This window comes from Delphinapterus leucas, chromosome 5 (genome assembly GCF_059928025.1).
Source record: "Delphinapterus leucas isolate spDelLeu-1000000601 "Yukka" chromosome 5, BTC_Dleu_Yukka2, whole genome shotgun sequence".
Taxonomy (NCBI): Eukaryota; Metazoa; Chordata; class Mammalia; order Artiodactyla; family Monodontidae; genus Delphinapterus; species Delphinapterus leucas.
Genome location: NC_143133.1, coordinates 137,227,924 through 137,249,945, shown reverse-complemented (window position 1 = coordinate 137,249,945; position 22,022 = coordinate 137,227,924).

Genomic DNA, 22,022 nt, shown 5'->3' with positions numbered 1-22,022 from the left:
CCCTAAACTGTACCCTAAACCGTCCCCGTCCCCGTCCCCGTCCCCTAACCCTAACCCTAACCCTAACCCTTACCCGAAGCCTTACGCTCACCCGTCCCCTAATCCTAACCCGTACGCTAACACTAACCCGTACCCTAACACGTACGCTCAACCTAAACCGTTGTCGTACCCAAACCTGTACCCTAAACCTCCCCCATCCCTTAACCCTAACCCTAACCTTAACCCTAACCCTAACCCTTACCCGAAGCCTTACCCTCACCCCTCCCCTAATCCTAAACCGTACACTAACACTAACCCGTACCCTAACACGTACACTCACCCTAAACCGTTGTCGTACCCTAACCTGTACCCTAAACTGTCCCCGTCCCCTAACCCTTACGCTAACCCTAACCCTAACCCTAACCCTTACCCGAAGCCTTACCCTCACCCTTTCCCTAATCCTAACCCGTACGCTAACACTAACCCGTACCCAAACACGTACGCTCACCCTAAACAGTTGTCGTACCCTAACCTGTACCCTAAACCGTCCCCGTCCCTTAACCCTAACCCTAACCTTAACCCTAACCCTAACCCTTACCCGAAGCCTTACCCTCACCCGTCCCCTAATCCTAACCCGTACGCTAACACTAACCAGTACCCTAACACGTACGCTCATCCTAAACCGTTGTCGTACCGTAACCTGTACCCTAAACCGTCCCCGTCCCCTAACCCTAACCCTAACCCTAACCCGAAGCCTTACCCTCACCCGTCCCCTAATCCTAACCCGTACGCTAACACTAACCCGTACCCTAACACGTACGCTCACCCTAAACCGTTGTCGTACCCTAACCTGTACCCTAAACCGTACCCGTCCCCTAACCCTAACACTAACCCTAACCCTAACCCTTACCCGAAGCCTTACCCTCAACCGTCCCCTAATCCTAACCCGTACGCTAACACTAACCCGTACCCTAACACGTACGCACACCCTAAACGGTTGTCGTACCCTAACCTGTACCCTAAACCGTCCCCGTCCCCTAACCCAAACCCTAACCCTAATCCTAACCCTAACCCTTACCCAAAGCCTTACCCTCACCTGTCCCCTAATCCTAACCCATACGCTAACACTAACCTGTACCCTAACATGTACGCTCACCCTAAACCGTTGTCGTACCCTAACCTGTACCCTAAACCGTCCCCGTCCCCTAACCCTAACCTAACCCTAACCCTAACCCTTACCCGAAGCCTTACCCTCACCCGTCCCCTAATCCTTACCCGTACGCTAACACTAACCCGTACCCTAACACGTACGCTCACCCTAAACCGTTGTCGTACCCTAACCTGTACCCTAAACCGTCCCCTAACCCTAACCCTAACCCTAACTTTAACCCTTACCCGAAGCCTTACCCTCACCCGTCCCCTAATCCTAACCGGTACGACAACACTAACCCGTACCCTAACACGTACGCTCACCCTAAACCGTTGTCGTATGCTAACCTGTACCCTAAACCGTCCCCGTCCCCGTCCCCTAACCCTAACCCTAACCCTAACCCTTCCCCGAAGCCTTACCCTCACCTGTCCCCTAATCCTAACCCATACGCTAACACTAACCCGTACCCTAACACGTACGCTCACCCTAAACCGTTGTCGTACCCTAACCTGTACCCTAAACCATCCCCGTCCACTAACCCTAACCCTAACCCTAACCCTAACCCTTACCCGAAGCCTTACCCTCACCCGTCTCCTAATCCTAACCCGTACGCTAACACCAACCCCTACCCTAACACGTACGCTCACCCTAAACCGTTGTCGTACCCTAACCTGTACCCTAAACCGCCCCGTCCCCTAAACCTAGCCCTAACCCTAACGCTAACCCAAATCCTTACCCTAAGCCTTACCCTCACACATCCCCTAATCCTAACCCGTACGCTAACACTAACCCGTACCCTAACACGTACGCTCACCCTAAACCGTTGCCGTACCCTAACCTGTACCCTAAACCGTCCCCGTCCCGTAACCCTAACCCTAACCCTAACCCTAACCCTAACCCTTACCCGAAGCCTTACCCTCACCCGTCCCCTAATCCTAACCCGTACGCTAACACTAACCCGTACCCTAACACGTACGCTCACCCTAAACCGTTGTCGTACCCTAACCTGTACCCTAAACCGTCCCCGTCCCCGTCCCCTAACCCTAACCCTAACCCTTCCCCGAAGCCTTACCCTCACCTGTCCCCTAATCCTAACCCATACGCTAACGCTAACCCGTACCCTAACACGTACGCTCACCCTAAACCGTTGTCGTACCCTAACCTGTACCCTAAACCGTCCCCGTCCACTAACCCTAACCCTAACCCTAACCCTAACCCTTACCCGAAGCCTTACCCTCACCCGTCTCCTAATCCTAACCCGTACGCTAACACCAACCCCTACCCTAACACGTACGCTCACCCTAAACCGTTGTCGTACCCTAACCTGTACCCTAAACCGTCCCCGTCCCCTAAACCTAGCCCTAACCCTAACGCTAACCCAAATCCTTACACTAAGCCTTACCCTCACATTTCCCCTAATCCTAACCCGTACGCTAACACTAACCCGTACCCTAACACGTACGCTCACCCTAAACCGTTGCCGTACCCTAACCTGTACCCTAAACCGTCCCCGTCCCGTAACCCTAACCCTAACCCTAACCCTAACCCTAACCCTTACCCGAAGCCTTACCCTCACCCGTCCCCTAATCCTAACCCGTACGCTAACACTAACCCGTACCCTAACACGTACGCTCAGCCTAAACCGTTGTCGTACCCTAACCTGTACCCTAAACCGTCCCCGTCCCCTAACCCTAACCCTAACCCTAACCCTAACCCTAAGCCTTACCCGAAGCTTTACACTCACCCGTCCCCTAATCCTAACCCGTACGCTAACACTAACCCGTACCCTAACACTTACGCTCACCCTATACCGTTGTCGTACGCTAACATGTACCCTAAACTGTCCCCGTCCCCGTCCCCTAACCCTAACCCTATCCCTAACCCTAACCCTTACCCGAAGCCTTACCCTCACCCGTCCCCTAATCCTAACCCGTACGCTAACACTAACCCGTACCCTAACACGTACGCTCACCCTAAACCGTTGTCGTACCCTAACCTGTAACCTAAACCGTCCCCGTCCCCGTCCCCTATCCCTAACCCTAACCCTAACCCTAACCCTTACCCGAAGCCTTACCCTCACCCGTCCCCTAATCCTAACCCGTACGCTAACACTAACCCGTACCCTAACACGTACGCTCACCCTAAACCATTGTCGTACCCTAACCTGTACCCTAAACCGTACCCGTCCCCTAAACCTAACCCTAACCCTAAACCTAACCCTAACCCTTACCCGAAGCCTTACCCTCACCCGTCCCCTAATCCTAACCCGTACACTAACACTAACCCGTACCCTAACACGTACGCTCAACCTAAACCGTTGTCATACCCTAACCTGTACCCTAAACCGTCCCCTAACCCTAACCCTAACCCTAACCCTAACCCTAACTTTAACCCTTACCCGAAGCCTTACCCTCACCCGTCCCCTAATCCTAACCCGTACGCTAACACTAACCCGTACCCTAACACGTACGCTCACCCTAAACCGTTGTCGTACCCTAAACTGTACTCTAAACCATCCCCGTCCCCGAACCCTAACACTAACCCTAACCCTAACCCTTACCCGAACCCTTATCCGCACCCGTCCCCTAATCCTAACCGGTACGCTAACCATAACCCGTCCCCTAACACGTACGCTCACCCTAAACCGTTGTCGTACGCTAACCTGTACCCTAAACCGTCCCCGTCCCCGTCCCCTAACCCTAACCCTAACCCTAACCCTAACCCTTACCCGAAGCCTTACCCTCACACGTCCCCTAATCCTAACCCGTACGCTAACACTAACCCGTACCCTAAAACGTATGCTCACCCTAAACCATTGTCGTACCCTAACCTGTACCCTACACTGTCCCCGTCCCCTAACCCTAACCCTAACCCTAACCCTAACCCTTACCCAAAGCCTTACCCTCACCCGTCCCCTAATCCTAACCCGTACGCTAACACTAACCCGTACCCTAAAACGTACGCTCACCCTAAACCGTTGTCGTACCCTAACCTGTACCCTAAACCGTCCCCGTCCCCTAACCCTAACCCTAACCCTAACCCTAACCCTAACCCTTACCGAAGCCTTACCCTCACCCGTCCCTTAATCCTAACCCGTACACTAACACTAAACCGTAGCCTAACACGTACGCTCACCCTAAACCGTTGTCGTACCCTAACCTGTACCCTAAACCGTCCCCGTCCCCTAACCCTAACCCTACCCCTAACCCTTACCCGAAGCCTTACCCTCACCCGTCCCCTAATCCTAACCCGTACGCTAACACTAACACGTACCCTAACACGTACGCTCACCCTAAACCGTTGTCGTACCCTCACCTGTACCCTAAACCGTCCCCGTCCCCTAACCCTAACCCTAACCCTAACCCTAACCCTAACCCTAACCCTCACCCGAAGCCTTACCCTCACCCGTCCCCTAATCCTAACCCGTACGCTAACACTAACCCGTACCCTAACACGTACGCTCACCCTAAACCGTTGTCGTACGCTAACCTGTACCCTAAACCGTCCCCGTCCCCGTCCCCTAACCCTAACCCTAATCCTAACCCTAACCCTTACCCGAAGCCTTACCCTCACCCGTCCCCTAATCCTAACCCGTACGCTAACACTCACCTGTACCCTAACACTTATGCTCACCCTAATCCGTTGTCATACACTAACCGGTATCCTAAACCGTCCCCGTCCCCTAACCCTAACCCTAACCCTAACCCTAACCCTTACCCGAAGCCTTACCCTCACCCGTCCCCTAATCCTAACCCGTACGCTAACACTAACCCGAACCCTAACACGTACGCTCACCCTAATCCGTTGTCGTACCCTAACCTGTACCGTAAACCGTCCCCGTCCCCTAACCCTAACCCTAACCCTTACCCGAAGCCTTACACTCACCTGTCCCCTAAAGCTAACCCGTACGCTAACACTAACCCGTACCCTAACACGTACGCTCACCCTAAACCGTTGTCGTACCCTAACCTGTACCCTAAACCGTCCCCGTCCCATAACCCTAACGCTAACCCTAACCCTAACCCTAACCCTTACCCGAAGCCTTACCCTCACCCGTTCCCTAATCCTAACCCATACGCTAACACTAACCCGTACCCTAACACGTACGCTCACCCTAAAACTTTGTCGTACCCTAACCTGTACCCTAAACCGTCCCCGTCCCCTAACCCTAACCCTAACGCTAACCCTAACCCGAACCCTTACCCGAAGCCTTACCCTCACCCGTCCCCTAATCCTAACCCGTACGCTAACACTAACCCGTACCCTAACACGTACGCTCACCCTAAACCGTTGTCATACACTAACCTGTACCCTAAACCGTCCCCGTCCCCTAACCCTAACTCTAACCCTCACCCTAACCCTAAACTTTACCCGAAGCCTTACCCTCACCCGTCCCCTAATCCTAACCCGTACGCTAACACTAAAGCATAACCTAACACGTACACTCACCCTAAACCGTTGTCGTACCCTAACCTGTACCCTAAACCGTCCCTGTCCCCGTCCCCTAACCCTAACCCTAACCCTAACTCTAACCCTTACCCGAAGCCTTACCCTCACCCGTCCCCTAATCCTAACCCGTACGCTAACACGAACCCGTACCCTAACAAGTACGCTCACTCTAAACCGTTGTCGTACCCTAACCTGTACCCTAAACCGTCCCCGTCCCCTAACCCTAACCCTAACCTTAACTCTAACCCTAACACTTACCCGAAGCCTTACACTCAGCCGTCCCCTAATCCTAACCCGTACGCTAACACTAACTCGTACCCTATCACGTACGCTCACCCTAAACCGTTGTCGTACCCTAACCTGTACCCTAAACCGTCCCCGTCCCCTAACCCTAACCCTAACCCTAAACCTTACCCGAAGCCTTACACTCACCCGTCCCCTAATCCTAACCCGTACGCTAACACTAACCCGTACCCTAACACGTACACTCACCCTAAACCGTTGTCGTACCCTAAACTGTATCTTAAACCGTCCCCGTTCCCTAACCCTAACCCTAACCCTAAACCTTACCCGAAGCCTTACACTCACCCGTCCCCTAATCCTAACCCGTACGCTAACACTAACCCTTACCCTAACACGTACGCTCACCCTAAACCGTTATCGTACCGTAACCTGTACCCTAAACCGTCCCCGTCCCCTAACCCTAACCCTAAACCTAACACTAACTCTAACCCTTACCCGAAGCCTTACCCTCACCTGTTCCCTAATCCTAACCTGTACGCTAACACTAACCCGTACCCTAACACGTACGCTCACACTAAACCGTTGTCGTACCCTAACCTGTAACGTAAACCGTCCCCGTCCCCTAACCCTAACCCTACCCTAACCCTAACCCTAACCCTTACCCGAAGCCTTACCCTCACCCGTCCCCTAATCCTAACCCGTACGCTAACACTAACACGTACCCTAACACGTATGCTCACCCTAAACCGTTGTCGTACACTAAACTGTACCCTAAACCGTCCCCTAACCCTAACCCTAACCCTAACCCTAAATCTAACCCTAACCCTTACCCGAAGCCTTACCCTCACCCGTCCCTTAGTTCTAACCCGTACGCTAAAACTAACCCGTACCCTAACACGTACGCTCACCCTAAACCGTTGTCGTACCCTAACCTGTACTCTAAACCGTCCCGGTCCCCTAACCCTAACCCTAACCCTAACTCTAACCCTAACCCTTACCTGAAGCCTTAACCTCACACGTCCCCTAATCCTAAACCGTACGCTAACACTAACCCGTACCCTAACACGTACGCTCACCCTAAACCGTTGTCGTACCCTAACCTGTACCCTAAACCGTCCCCGTCCCCGTCCTCTATCCCTAACCCTAACCCTAACACTAACCCTTACCTGAAGCCTTACCCTCACCCGTCCCCTAATCCTAACCCATACGCTAACACTAACCAGTACCCTAACACGTACGCTCAGCCTAAACCGTTGTCGTACCCTAACCTGTACCCTAAACCGTCCCCGTCCCCATCCCCTAACCCTAACCCTAACCCTAACCCTAACCCTTACCCGAAGACTTACCCTCACCCGTCCCCTAATCCTAACCCGTACGGTAACACTAAACCATACCCTAAAACGTTCGCTCACCCTAAATCGTTGTCGTACCCTAACCAGCACCCTAAACCGTCCACATCCCCTAACCCTAAACCTAAACCTAACCCTAACCCTTACCCGAAGCCTTACCCTCACCCGTCCCCTAATCCTAACCCGTACGCTAACACTAACCCGTACCCTAACACGTACGCTCACCCTAAACCGTTGTCGTACACTAACCTGTACCCTAAACCGTCTCGTCCCCTAACCCTAACCCTAACCCTCACCCTAACCCTAACCTTTACCCGAAGCCTTACCCTCACCCGTCCCCTAATCCTAACCCGTACGCTAACACTAAACCATACCCTAACACGTACACTCACCCTAAACCGTTGTCGTACCCTAACCTGTACCTTAAACCGTCCCCGTCCCCTAACCCTAACCCTAACCCTAACCCTTACCCGAAGCCTTACCCTCATCCGTCCCCTAATCCTAACCCGTACGCTAACACTAACCCGTACCCTAACACGTACGCTCACCCTAAACAGTTGTCATACACTAGCCTGTACCCTAAACCATCCCCGTACCCGTCCCCTAACCCTAACCATAACCCTAACCCTAAACCTTACCCGAAGCCTTACCCTCACCCGTCCCCTAATCCTAACCCGTACGCTAACACTAACCCGTACCCTAACACGTACGCTCACCCTAAACCGTTGTCGTACCCTAACCTGTACACTAAACCGTCCCCGTCCCCTAACCCTAACCCTAACCCTTACCCGAAGCCTTACCCTCACCCGTCCCCTAATGCTAACACGTACGCTAACACTAACCCGTACCCTAACACGTACGCTCACCCTAAACCGTTGTCGTACCCTAACCTGTACCCTAAACCGTCCCCGTCCCCGTCCCCATTCCCTAACCCTAACCCTAACCCTAACCCTTACCCGAAGCCTTACCCTCACCCGTCCCCAATCCTAACCCGTACGCTAACACTAACCCGTACCCTAACACGTACGCTCACTCTAAACCGTTGTCGTACCCTAAACTGTACCCGAAACCGTCCCCGTCCCCTAACCCTAACCCTAACCCTAACCCTAACCCTTACCCGAAGCCTTACCCTCACCCGTCCCCTAATCCTAACCTGTAGGCTAACACTAGTCCGTACCCTAACACGAACGCTCACCCTAAACCGTTGTCGTACCCTGACCTGTACCCTAAACCGTCCCCGTCCCCTAACCCTAACCCTAACCCTAACCCTAACCCTAACCCTTACCCAAAGCCTTACCCTCACCCGTCCCCTAATCCTAACCCGTACGCTAACACTATCCCGTACCCTAAAACGTTCGCTCACCCTAAACCCTTGTCGTACCCTAACCTGTACCCTAAAATGTCCCCTAACCCTAACCCTAACCCTAAGAGTAACCCTAACCCTAACCCTTACCCGAAGCCTTACCCTAACACGTCCCCTAATCCTAACCCATACGCTAACACTAACCCGTACCCTAACACGTACGCTCACCCTAAACCATTGTCGTACACTAACCTGTACCCTAAAACGTCCCCGTCCCCTAAACCTATCCCTAACCCTAACCCTAAACCTTACCCGAAGCCTTACCTTCACCTGTCACCTAATCCTAACCCTTACGCTAACCCTGACCCGTACCCTAACAAAAACGCTCACGCTAAACCGTTGTCGTACCCTAACCTGTACCCTAAACCGTCCCTCTCCCCTAACCCTAACCCTAACTCTAACCCTAACCCTAACCCTAACACTTACCCGAAGCCTTACCGTCTCCCGTCCCCTAATCCTAATCCGTACGCTAACACTAACCCGTATCCTAACACGTTCGCTCACTCTAAACTTTTGTCGTACCCTAACCTGTACCCTAAACCGTCCCCGTCCCCGTCCCCTAACCCTAACCCTAACCCTAACCCTAACCCTTACCCGAAGCCTTACCCTCACCCGTCCCCTAATCCTAACCCGTACGCTAACACTAACCCGTACCCTAACATGTACGCTCACCGTAAACCGTTGTCGTAACCTACCCTGTTTCCTAAACCATCCCCGTCCCCTAACCCTAACCCAAACCCTTACACTTACCCGAAGCCTTACCCCCACCCGTCCCCTAACCCTAACACTTACGCTAACACTAAACCGTACCCTAACACGTACGCTCACCCTAAACCGTTGTCGTACCCTAACCTGTACCCAAAAACGTCCCCATCCCCGTCCCCGTCCCCTAACCCTAACCATAACCCTGACCCTTACCCAAAGCCTTACCCTCACCAGTCCCCTAATCCTAACCCGTACGCTAACACTAACCCGTACCCTAACACGTAATCTCACCCTAAACCGATGTCGTACCCTAAGCTGTACCCTAAACCGTCCCCGTCCCCGTCCCCTAACCCTAACCCTAACCGTAATCCTTACCTGAAGCCTTACCCTCACCCGTCCCCTAATCCTAACCCGTACGCTAACACGAAACTGTACCCTAACACGTACGCTCACCCTAAACCGTTGTCGTACACTAACCTGTACCCTAAACTGTCCCCGTCCCCTAACCCTAACCCTAACCCTACCCCCAACCCTAACCCTTACCCGAAGCCTTACCCTCACCCGTCCCCTAATCCTAACCCGTACGCTAACACTAACCCTTACCCTAACACGTACACTCACCCTAAACCGATGTCGTACCCTAACCTGTACCCTAAACCGTCCCCGTCCCCGTCCCCTAACCCTAACACTAACCCTAACCCTAACCCTTACCCGAAGCCTTACCCTCACCCGTCCCATAATCCTAACACGTACGCTAACACTAACCCGTACCCTAACACGTACGCTCACCCTAAGCCGTTGTCGTACCCTAACCTGTACCCTAAACCGTCCCCGTCCCCATCCCCGTCCCCGTCCCCTAACCCTAACCCTAACCCTAACCCTTACCTGAAGCTTTACCCTCACCCGTCCCCTAATCCTAACCCGTACGCTAACACTAACCCGTACCCTAACACGTACGCTCACCCTAAACCATTGCCGTACCCTAACCTATACCCTAAACCGTACCCGTCCCCATCCCCTAACCCTAACCCTAACCCTAACCCTAACCCTTACCCGAAGACTTACCCTCACCCGTCCCCGAATCCTAACCCGTACGGTAACACTAACCCATACCCTAAAACGTTCGCTCACCCTAAACTATTATCGTACCCTAACCAGCACCCTAAACCGTCCCCGTTCCCTAACCCTAACCCTAACCCTAACCCTAACCCTAACCCTAACCCTTACCCGAAGCCTTACCCTCACCCGTCCCCTAATCCTAACCTGTACGCTAACACTAACCCGTACCCTAACACATACGCTCACCCTAAACCGTTGTCGTACCCTAACCTGTACCCTAAACCGTCCCCGTCCCCTAACCCTAACCCTAACCCTAACCCTAACCCTTACCCAAAGCCTTACCCTCACCTGTCCCCTAATCCTAACCCGTACGCTAACACTATCCCGTACCCTAAAACGTTCGCTCACCCTAAACCCTTGTCGTACCCTAACCTGTACCCTAAAACGTCCCCTAACCCTAACCCTAACCCTAAGAGTAACCCTAACCCTAACCCTTACCCGAAGCCTTACCCTAACACGTCCCCTAATCCTAACCCATACGCTAACACTAACCCGTACCCTAACACGTACGCTCACCCTAAACCATTGTCGTACACTAACCTGTACCATAAAACGTCCCCGTCCCCTAAACCTAACCCTAACCCTAAACCTTACCCGAAGCCTTACCTTCACCTGTCCCCTAATCCTAACCCGTACGCTAACCCTGACCCGTACCCTAACAAAAACGCTCACGCTAAACCGTTGTCGTACCCTTACCTGTACCCTAAACCGTCCCTCTCCCCTAACCCTAACCCTAACTCTAACCCTAACCCTAACCCTAACACTTACCCGAAGCCTTACCGTCACCCGTCCCCTAATCCTAATCCGTACGCTAACACTAACCCGTACCCTAACACGTTCGCTCACTCTAAACTTTTGTCGTACCCTAACCTGTACCCTAAACCATGCCCGTCCCCGTCCCCTAAACCTAACCCTAACCCTAACCCTAACCCTTACCCGAAGCCTTACTCTCACCCGTCCCCTAATCCTAACCCGTACGCTAACACTAACCCGTACCCTAACATGTACGCTCACCGTAAACCATTGTCGTAACCTACCCTGTTTCCTAAACCATCCCCGTCCCCTAAACCTAACCCAAACCCTTACACTTACCCGAAGCCTTACCCTCACCCGTCCCCTAACCCTAACACTTACGCTAACACTAAACCGTACCCTAACACGTACGCTCACCCTAAACCGTTGTCGTACCCTAACCTGTACCCTAAACCGTCCCCGTCCCATAACCCTAACCCTAACCCTAAACCTAACCCTAACCCTTACCCGAAGCCTTACCCTCATCCGTCCCCTATTACTAACCCGTACGCTAACACTAAACCGTACCCTAACACGTACGCTCCCCCTAAACCGTTGTCGTACCCTAACCTGTACCCTAAACCGTCCCCGTCCCCTAAACCAAACCCTAACACTAACCCTAACCCTTACCCGAAACCTTACCCTCACCCGCCCCCTAATCCTAACCCGTACGCTAAAAACTAACCCATACCCTAACACGTACGCTCACCCTAAACCATTGTCGTACCCTAACCTGTACCCTCAACCGTCCCCGTCCCCTAACCCTAACCCTAAACCTAACCCTAACCCTTACCGAAGCCTTACCCTCACCCGTCCCCTAATCCTAACCCGTACGCTAACACTAACACGTACCCTAACACGTACGCTCACCCTAAACCGTTGTCGTACACTAACCTGTATCCTAAACCGTCCCCGTCCCCGTCCCCTAACCCTAACCCTAACCCTAACCCTAACCCTTACCCGAAGCCTTACCCTCACCCGTCCCCTAATCCTAACCCGTACGCTAACACTAACCCGTACCCTAACACGTACGCTCACCCTAAACCGTTGTCGTACCCTAACCTGTACCCTAAACCGTCCCCGTCCTGTAACCCTAACCCTAACCCTTACCCGAAGCCTCACCCGTCCCCTAATCCTAACCCGTACGCTAACACTAACCCTTACCCTAACACATACACTCACCCTAAACCGCTGTCGTACCCTAACCTGTACCCTAAACCGTCCCCGTCCCCTAACCCTATCCCTAACCCTAACCCTAACCCTAACCCTTACCCGAAGCCTTACCATCACCCGTCCCCTAATCCTAACCCGTACGCTAACACTAACCCGTACCCTAACACGTACGCTCACCCTAAACCGTTGTCGTACCCTAACCTGTACCCTAAACCGTCCCCGTCCCCGTCCCCTAACCCTAACCCTAACCCTAACCCTTACCCGAAGCCTTACCCTCACCCGTCCCCTAATCTTAAACCGTACGCTAACACTAACCCCAACCCTAACACGTTCGCTCACCCCTAACCCTTGTCGTACCCTAACCTATACCCTAAACCGTCCCCATCCCCTAACCCTAACCCTAACCCTAACCCTAACCCTTACCCGAAGCCTTACCCTCACCCGTCCCCTAATCCTAAACCGTACGCTAACACTAACCCGTACCCTAACACGTACGCTCACCCTAAACCGTTGTCGTACCCTATCCTGTACCCTAAACCGTTCCCGTCCCCTAACCCTAACCCTATCCCTAACCCTAACCCTTACCCGAAGCCTCACCCGTCCCCTAATCCTAACCCGTACGCTAACACTAACCCTTACCCTAACACGTACACTCACCCTAAACCGTTGTCGTACCCTAACATGTACCCTAAACCGTCCCCGTCCCCTAACCCTATCCCTAACCCTAACCCTAACCCTAACCCTTACCGAAGCCTTACCCTCACCCGTCCCCTAATCATAGCCCGTACGCTAACACTAACCCGTACCCTAACACGTACGCTCACCCTAAACCGTTGTCGTACCCTAACCTGTACCCTAAACCGTCCCCGTCCCCTAACCCTAACCCTAACCCTAACCCTAACCCTTACCCGAAGCCTTACCCTCACCCGTCCCATAATCCTAACACGTACGCTAACAGTAACCCGTACCCTAACACGTACGCTCACCTTAAACCGTTGTCGTACCCTAACCTGTACCCTAAACCGTCCCCGTCCCCGTCCCCGTCCCCGTCCCCTAACCCTAACCTTAACCCTAACCCTTACCTGAAGCTTTACCCTCACCCGTCCCCTAATCCTAACCCGTACGCTAACACTAACCCGTACCTTAACACGTACGCTCACCCTAAACCATTGCCGTACCCTAAACTATACCCTAAACCGTCCCCGTCCCCGTCCCCTAAACCTAACCCTAACCCTAACCCTAACCCTTACCCGAAGCCTTACCCTCACCCGTCCCCTAATCCTAACCCGTACGCTAACACTAACCCGTACCCTAACACGTACGCTCACCCTAAACCGTTGTCGTACACTAACCTGTACCCTAAACCGTCCCGGTCCCCTAACCCTAACCCTACCCTTAACACTTACCCGAAGCCTTACCCTCACCCGTTGCCTAATCCTAACCCGTACGCTAACACTAACCCGTACCCTAACACGTACGCTCAGCCTAAACCGTTGTCGTACCCTAACCTGTACCCTAAACCGTCCCCGTCCCCTAACCCTAACCTTAACCCTACCCCTTACCCGAAGCCTTACCCTCACCCGTCCCCTAATCCTAACCCGTACGCTAACACTAACCCGTACCCTAACACGTACGCTCACCCTAAACCGTTGTCGTACCCTAAGCTGTACCCTAAACCGTCCCCGTCCCTTAACCCTAAACCTAACCTTAACCCTAACCCTAACACTTACCCGAAGCCTTACCCTCAGCCGTCCCCTAATCCTAACCCGTACGCTAACACTAACCCGTACCCTAACACGTACGCTCATCCTTAACCGTTGTCGTACCCTAACCTGTACCCTAAACCGTCCCCGTCCCCTAAACCAAACCCTAATCCCAACCCATACCCGAAGCCTTACACTCACCCGTCCCCTAATCCTAACCCGTACGCTAACACTAACCCGTACCTTAACACGTACGCTCACCCTAAACCGTTGCCTTACCCTAACCTGTACCCTAAACCATCCCCGTCCCCTAACCCTAACCCTAACCCTAACCCTAACCCTTACCCGAAGCCTTACCCTCACCCGTCCCCTAATCCTAACCCGTACGCTAACACTAACCCGTACCCTAACACATACGCTCACCCTAAACCATTGCCGTACCCTAACCTGTACCCTAAACCGTCCCCGTCCCCATCCCCTAACCCTAACACTAACCCTTACCCGAAGACTTACCCTCACCCATCCCCTAATCCTAACCCGTACGGTAACACTAAACCATACCCTAACACGTTCGCTCACCCTAAATCGTTGTCGTAACCTAACCAGCACCCTAAACCGTCCCCATCCCCTAACCCTAACCCTAACCCTAAACCTAACCCTTACCCGAAGCCTTACACTCACCCGTCCCCTAATCCTAACCCGTACCCTAACACTAACCCGTACCCCAACACGTACGCTCACCCTAAACCGTTGTCGTACCCTAACCTGTACCCTAAACCGTCCCCGTCCCCTAACCCTAACCCTAACCCTAACCCTAAACCTAACCCTTACCCGAAGCCTTACCCTCACCCGTCCCCTAATCCTAACCCGTACGCTAACACTAACCCGTACCCTAACACGTACGCTCACCCTAGACAGTTGTCGTACCCTAACCTGTACCCTAAACCGGCCCATCCCCTAACCCTATCTCTAACCCTAACCCTAAACCTAAACCTTACCCGAAGCCTTACCCTCACCCGTCCCCTAATCCTAACCCGTACGCTAACACTAACCCGTACCCTAACACGTACGCTCACCCTAAACCGTTGTCGTACCCTAACCTGTACCCTAAACCGTCCCCGTCCCCGTCCCCTAACCCTAACCCTAACCCTAACCCTAACCCTTACCCGAAGCCTTACCCTCACCCGTCCCCTAATCCTAACCCGTACGCTAACACTAACCCGTACCCTAACACATACACTCACCCTAAACCGTTGTCGTACACTAACCTGTACCCTAAACCGTCCCCGTCCCCTAACCCTAACCCTAAACCTCACCCTAACCCTAAGCTTTACCCGAAGCCTTACGCTCACCCGTCCCCTAATCCTAACCCGTACGCTAACACTAAAGCATACCCTAACACGTACACTCACCCTAAACTGTTGTCGTACCCTAACCTGTACCCTAAACCATCCCCGTCCCCGTCCCCTAAACCTAACCCTAACCCTAACTCTAACCCTTACCCGAAGCCTTACCCTCACCCGTCCCCTAATCCTAACACGTACGCTAACACTAACCCGTACCCTAACACGTACGCTCACCCTAAACCGTTGTCGTACCCTAAGCTGTACCCTAAACCGTCCCCGTCCCTTAACCCTAACCCTAACATTAACCCTAACCCTAACACTTACCGAAGCCTTACCCACAGCCGTCCCCTAATCCTAACCCGTACACTAACACTAACCCGTACCCTAACACGTACGCTCACCCTAAACCATTGTCGTACCCTAACCTGTACCCTAAACCGTCCCCGTCCCCTAACCTTAACCCTAACCCTACCCCTTACCCGAAGCCTTACCCTCACCCGTCCCCTAATCCTAAACCGTACGCTAACACTAACCCGTACCCTAACACGTACGCTCAACCTAAACCGTTGTGGTACCCTAACCTGTACCCTAAACCGTCCCCATCCCCTAACCCTATCCCTAACCCTAAACCTAACCCTTACCCGAAGCCTTACCCTCACCCGTATCCTAATCCTAACCCGTACGGTAACACTAACCCATACCCTAACACGTTCGCTCACCCTAAACCGTTGTCGTCCCCTAACCAGCACCCTAAACCGTCCCCATCACCTAACCCTAACCCTAACCCTAAACCTAACCCTTACCCGAAGCCTTACACTCACCCGTCCCCTAATCCTAACCCGTACCCTAACACTAACCCGTACCCCAACACGTACGCTCACCCTAAACCGTTGTCGTACCCTAACCTGTACCCTAAACCGTCCCCGTCCCCTAACCCTAACCCTAACCCTAACCCTAAACCTAACCCTTACCCGAAGCCTTACCCTCACCCGTCCCCTAATCCTAACCCGTACGCTAACACTAACCCGTACCCAAACACGTACCCTCACCCTAGACCGTTGTCGTACCCTAACCTGTACCCTAAAGCGTCCCCATCCCCTAACCCTATCCCTAACCCTAACCCTAAACCTAAACCTTACACGAAGCCTTACCCTCACCCGTCCCCTAATCCTAACCCGTACGCTAACACTAACCCGTACCCTAACACGTACGCTCACCCTAAACCGTTGTCGTACCCTAACCTGTACCCTAAACTGTCCCCGTCCCCGTCCCCTAACCCTAACCATAACCCTAACCCTAACCCTTACCCGAAGCCTTACCCTCACCCGTCCCCTAATCCTAACCCGTACGCTAACACTAACCCGTACCATAACACGTACGCTCACCCTAAACCGTTGTCGTACACTAACCTGTACCCTAAACCGTCCCCGTCCCCTAACCCTAACCCTAAACCTCACCCTAACCCTAAACTTTACCCGAAGCCTTACCCTCACACGTCCCCTAATCCTAACCCGTACGCTAACACTAAAGCATACCCTAACACGTACACTCACCCTAAACCGTTGTCGTACCCTAACCTGTACCCTAAACCGTCCCCGTCCCCGTCCCCGTCCCCTAACCCTAACCCTAACCCTAACCCTTACCCGAAGCCGTACCCTCACCCGTCCCCTAATCCTAACACGTACGCTAACACTAACCCGTACCCTAACACGTATGCTCACCCTAAATCGTTGTCGTACCCTAACCTGTACCCTAAACCGTCCCCGTCCCCTAACCCTAACCCTAACCCTTACCCGAAGCCTTACCCTCACCCGTCCCCTAATCCTAACCCGTACGCTAACACTAACCCGTACCCTAACACGTACGCTCACCCTAAACCGTTGTCGTACCCTAACCTGTACCCTAAACCGTCCCCGTCCCCTAACCCTAACCCTAACCCTACCCCTTACCCGAAGCCTTACCTCACCCGTCCCCTAATCCTAACCCGTACGCTAACACTAACCCGTACCCTAACACGTACGCTCACCCTAAACCGTTGTCGTACCCTAAGCTGTACCCTAAACCGTCCCCGTCCCTTAACCCTAACCCTAACCTTAACCCTAACCCTAACACTTACCCGAAGCCTTACCCTCAGCCGTCGCCTAATCCTAACCCGTACGCTAACACTAACCAGTACCCTAACACGTACGCTCACCCTAAACCGTTGTCGTACCCTAACCTGTACCCTAAACCGTCCCCGTCCCCTAACCCTAACCCTAACCCTAACCCTAAACCTAACCCTTACCCGAAGCCTTACCCTCACCCGTCCCCTAAACCTAACCCGTACGCTAACACTAACCCGTACCCAAACACGTACGCTCACCCTAGACCGTTGTCGTACCCTAACCTGTACCCTAAACCGTCCCCATCCCCTAACCCTATCCCTAACCCTAACCCTAAACCTAAACCTTACCCGAAGCCTTACCCTCACCCGTCTCCTAATTCTAACCCGTACGCTAACACTAACCCGTACCCTAACACGTACGCTCACCCTAAACCGTTGTCGTACCCTAAACTGTACCCTAAACCGTCCCCGTCCCCGTCCTCTAACCCTAACCATAACCCTAAACCTAAACCTTACCCGAAGCCTTACCCTCACCCGTCCCCTAATCCTAAACCGTACGCTAACACTAACCCGTACCCTAACACGTACGCTCACCCTAAACCGTTGTCGTACACTAACCTGTACCCTAAACCGTCCCCGTCCCCTATCCCTAACCCTAACCCTCACCCTAACCCTAAACTTTACCCGAAGCCTTACCCTCACCCGTCCCCTAATCCTAACCCGTACGCTAACACTAAAGCATACCCTAACACGTACACTCACCCTAAACCGTTGTCGTACCCTAACCTGTACCCTAAACCTTCCCCGTCCCCGTCCCCTAACCCTAACGCTAACCCTAACCCTAACCCTTACCCGAAGCCGTACCCTCACCCGTCCCCTAATCCTAACCCGTACGCTAACACTAACCCGTACCCTAACACGTATGCTCACCCTAAACCGTTGTCGTACCCTAACCTGTACCCTAAACCGTCCCCGTCCCCTAACCCTAACCCTAACCCTAACCCTTACCCGAAGCCTTACCCTCACCGGTCCCCTAATCCTAAACCGTACGCTAACACTAACCCGTACCCTAACACGTACGCTCACCCTAATCCGTTGTCGTACCCTAACCTGTACCCTAAACCGTCCCCGTCCCCTAACCCTAACCCTAACCCTACCCCTTACCCGAAGCCTTACCTCATCCGTCCCCTAATCCTAACCTGTACGCTAACACTAACCCGTACCCTAACACGTACGCTCACCCTAAACCGTTGTCGTACCCTAAGCTGTACCCTAAACCGTCCCCGTCCCTTAACCCTAACCCTAACCTTAACCCTAACCCTAACCCTTACCCGAAGCCTTACCCTCAGCCGTCGCCTAATCCTAAACCGTACGCTAACACTAACCCGTACCCTAACACGTACGCTCACCCTAAACCGTTGTCGTACCCTAACCTGTACCCTAAACCGTCCCCGTCCCCTAACCCTAACCCTAACCCTAACCCTTACCCGAAGCCTTACCCTCACCCGTCCCCTAATCCTAACCCGTACGCTAACACTAACCCGTACCCTAACACGTACACTCACCCTAAACCGTTGTCGTACCCTAACCTGTATCTTAAACCGTCCCCGTCCCCTAACCCTAACCCTAACACTAACCCTAACCCTAACCCTTATCCAAAGCCTTACCCTCACCCGTACCCTAATCCTAACCCGTACGCTAACACTAACCCGTACCCTAACACGTACGCTCACCCTAAACAGTTGTCGTACCCTAACCTGTACCCTAAACCGTCCCCGTCCCCTAACCCTAACCCTAACCCTAACCCTTACCCGAAGCCTTACCCTCACCCGTCCCCTAATCCTAACCCGTACGCTAACACTAACCCATACCCTAACACGTACACTCACCCTAAACCGTTGTCGTACCCTAACCTGTATCTTAAACCGTCCCCGTCCCCTAACCCTAACCCTAACCCTAACCCTAACCCTAACACTTATCCAAAGCCTTACACTCACCCGTCCCCTAATCCTAACCCGTACGGTAACACTAACCCATACCCTAACACGTTCGCTCACCCTAAACCGTTGTCGTAACCTAACCTGTACCCTAAACCGTCCCCATCCCCTAACCCTATCCCTAACCCTAACCCTAAACCTAAACCTTACCCGAAGCCTTACCCTCACCCGTCTCCTAATCCTAACCCGTACGCTAACACTAACCCGTACCCTAACACGTACGCTCACCCTAAACCGTTGTCGTACCCTAAACTGTACCCTAAACAGTCCCCGTCCCCTAACCCTAACCCTAACCCTACCCCTTACCCGAAGCCTTACCTCATCCGTCCCCTAATCCTAACCTGTACGCTAACAGTAACGCGTACCCTAACACGTACGCTCACCCTAAACTGTTGTCGTACCCTAAGCTGTACCCTAAACCGTCCCCGTCCCTTAACCCTAACCCTAACCTTAACCCTAACCCTAACCCTTACCCGAAGCCTTACCCTCAGCCGTCGCCTAATCCTAAACCGTACGCTAACACTAACCCGTACCCTAACACGTACGCTCACCCTAAACCGTTGTCGTACCCTAAGCTGTACCCTAAACCGTCCCCGTCCCTTAACCCTAACCCTAACACTAACCCTAACCCTAACCCTTATCCAAAGCCTTACCCTCACCCGTACCCTAATCCTAACCCGTACGCTAACACTAACCCGTACCCTAACACGTACGCTCACCCTAAACCGTTGTCGTACCCTAACCTGTACCCTAAACGGTCTCCGTCCCCTAACCCTAACCCTAACCCTAACCCTTACCCGAAGCCTTACCCTCACCCGTCCCCTAATCCTAACCCGTACGCTAACACTAACCCGTACCCTAACACGTACACTCACCCTAAACCGTTGTCGTACCCTAACCTGTATCTTAAACCGTCCCCGTCCCCTAACCCTAACCCTAACCCTAACCCTAACCCTAACACTTATCCAAAGCCTTACACTCACCCGTCCCCTATTCCTAACCCGTACGGTAACACTAACCCATACCCTAACACGTTCGCTCACCCTAAACCGTTGTCGTACCCTAACCAGCACACTAAACCGTCCCCATCCCCTAACCCTAACCCTAACCCTAAACCTAACCCTTACCCGAAGCCTTACACTCACCCATCCCCTAATCCTAACCCGTACGCTAACACTAACCCGTACCCTAACACGTACGCTCACCCTAAACCGTTGTTGTACCCTAACCTGTACCCTAAACCGTCACCATCCCCTAACCCTAACCCTAACCCTAACCCTAAACATAACCCTTACCCGAAGCCTTACCCTCACCCGTCCCCTAAACCTAACCCGTACGCTAACACTAACCCGTACCCAAACACGTACGCTCACCCTAGACCGTTGTCGTAACCTAACCTGTACCCTAAACCGTCCCCATCCCCTAACCCTATCCCTAACCCTAACCCTAAACCTAAACCTTACCCGAAGCCTTACCCTCACCCGTCTCCTAATCCTAACCCGTTCGCTAACACTAACCCGTACCCTAACACGTACGCACACCCTAAACCGTTGTCGTACCCTAACCTGTACCCTAAACCGTCCCCGTCCCCGTCCCCGTCCCCTAACCCTAACCCTAACCCTTACCCGAAGCCTTACCCTCACCCGTCCCCTAATCCTAACCCGTACGCTAACACTAACCCGTACCCTAACACGTACGCTCACCCTAAACCGTTGTCGTACCCTAACCTGTACCATAAACCGTCCCCGTCCCCTAACCCTTACCCTAACCCTACCCCTTACCCGAAGCCTTACCTCATCCGTCCCCTAATCCTAACCCGTACGCTAACACTAACCAGTACCCTAACACGTACGCTCACCCTAAACCGTTGTCGTACCCTAAGCTGTACCCTAAACCGTCCCCGTCCCTTAACCCTAACCCTAACCTTAACCCTAACCCTAACACTTACCCGAAGCCTTACCCTCACTCGTCCCCTAATCCTAACCCGTACGCTAACACTAACCCGTACCCTAACACGTACGCTCACCCTAAACCGTTGTCGTACCCTAACCTGTACCCTAAACCGTCCCCGTCCCCTAACCCTAACCCTAACCCTAACCCTAAACCTAACCCTTACCCGAAGCCTTACCCTCACCCGTCCCCTAAACCTAACCCGTACGCTAACACTAACCCGTACCCAAACACGTACGCTCACCCTAGACCGTTGTCGTACCCTAACCTGTACCCTAAACCGTGCCCATCCCCTAACCCTATCCCTAACCCTAACCCTAAACCTAAACCTTGCCCGATCCTTACCCTCACCCGTCTCCTAATTCTAACCCGTACGCTAACACTAACCCGTACCCTAACACGTACGCTCACCCTAAACCGTTGTCGTACCCTAAACTGTACCCTAAACCGTCCCCGTCCCCGTCCTCTAACCCTAACCATAACCCTAAACCTAACCCTTACCCGAAGCCTTACCCTCACCCGTCCCCTAATCCTAAACCGTACGCTAACACTAACCCGTACCCTAACACGTACGCTCACCCTAAACCGTTGTCGTACACT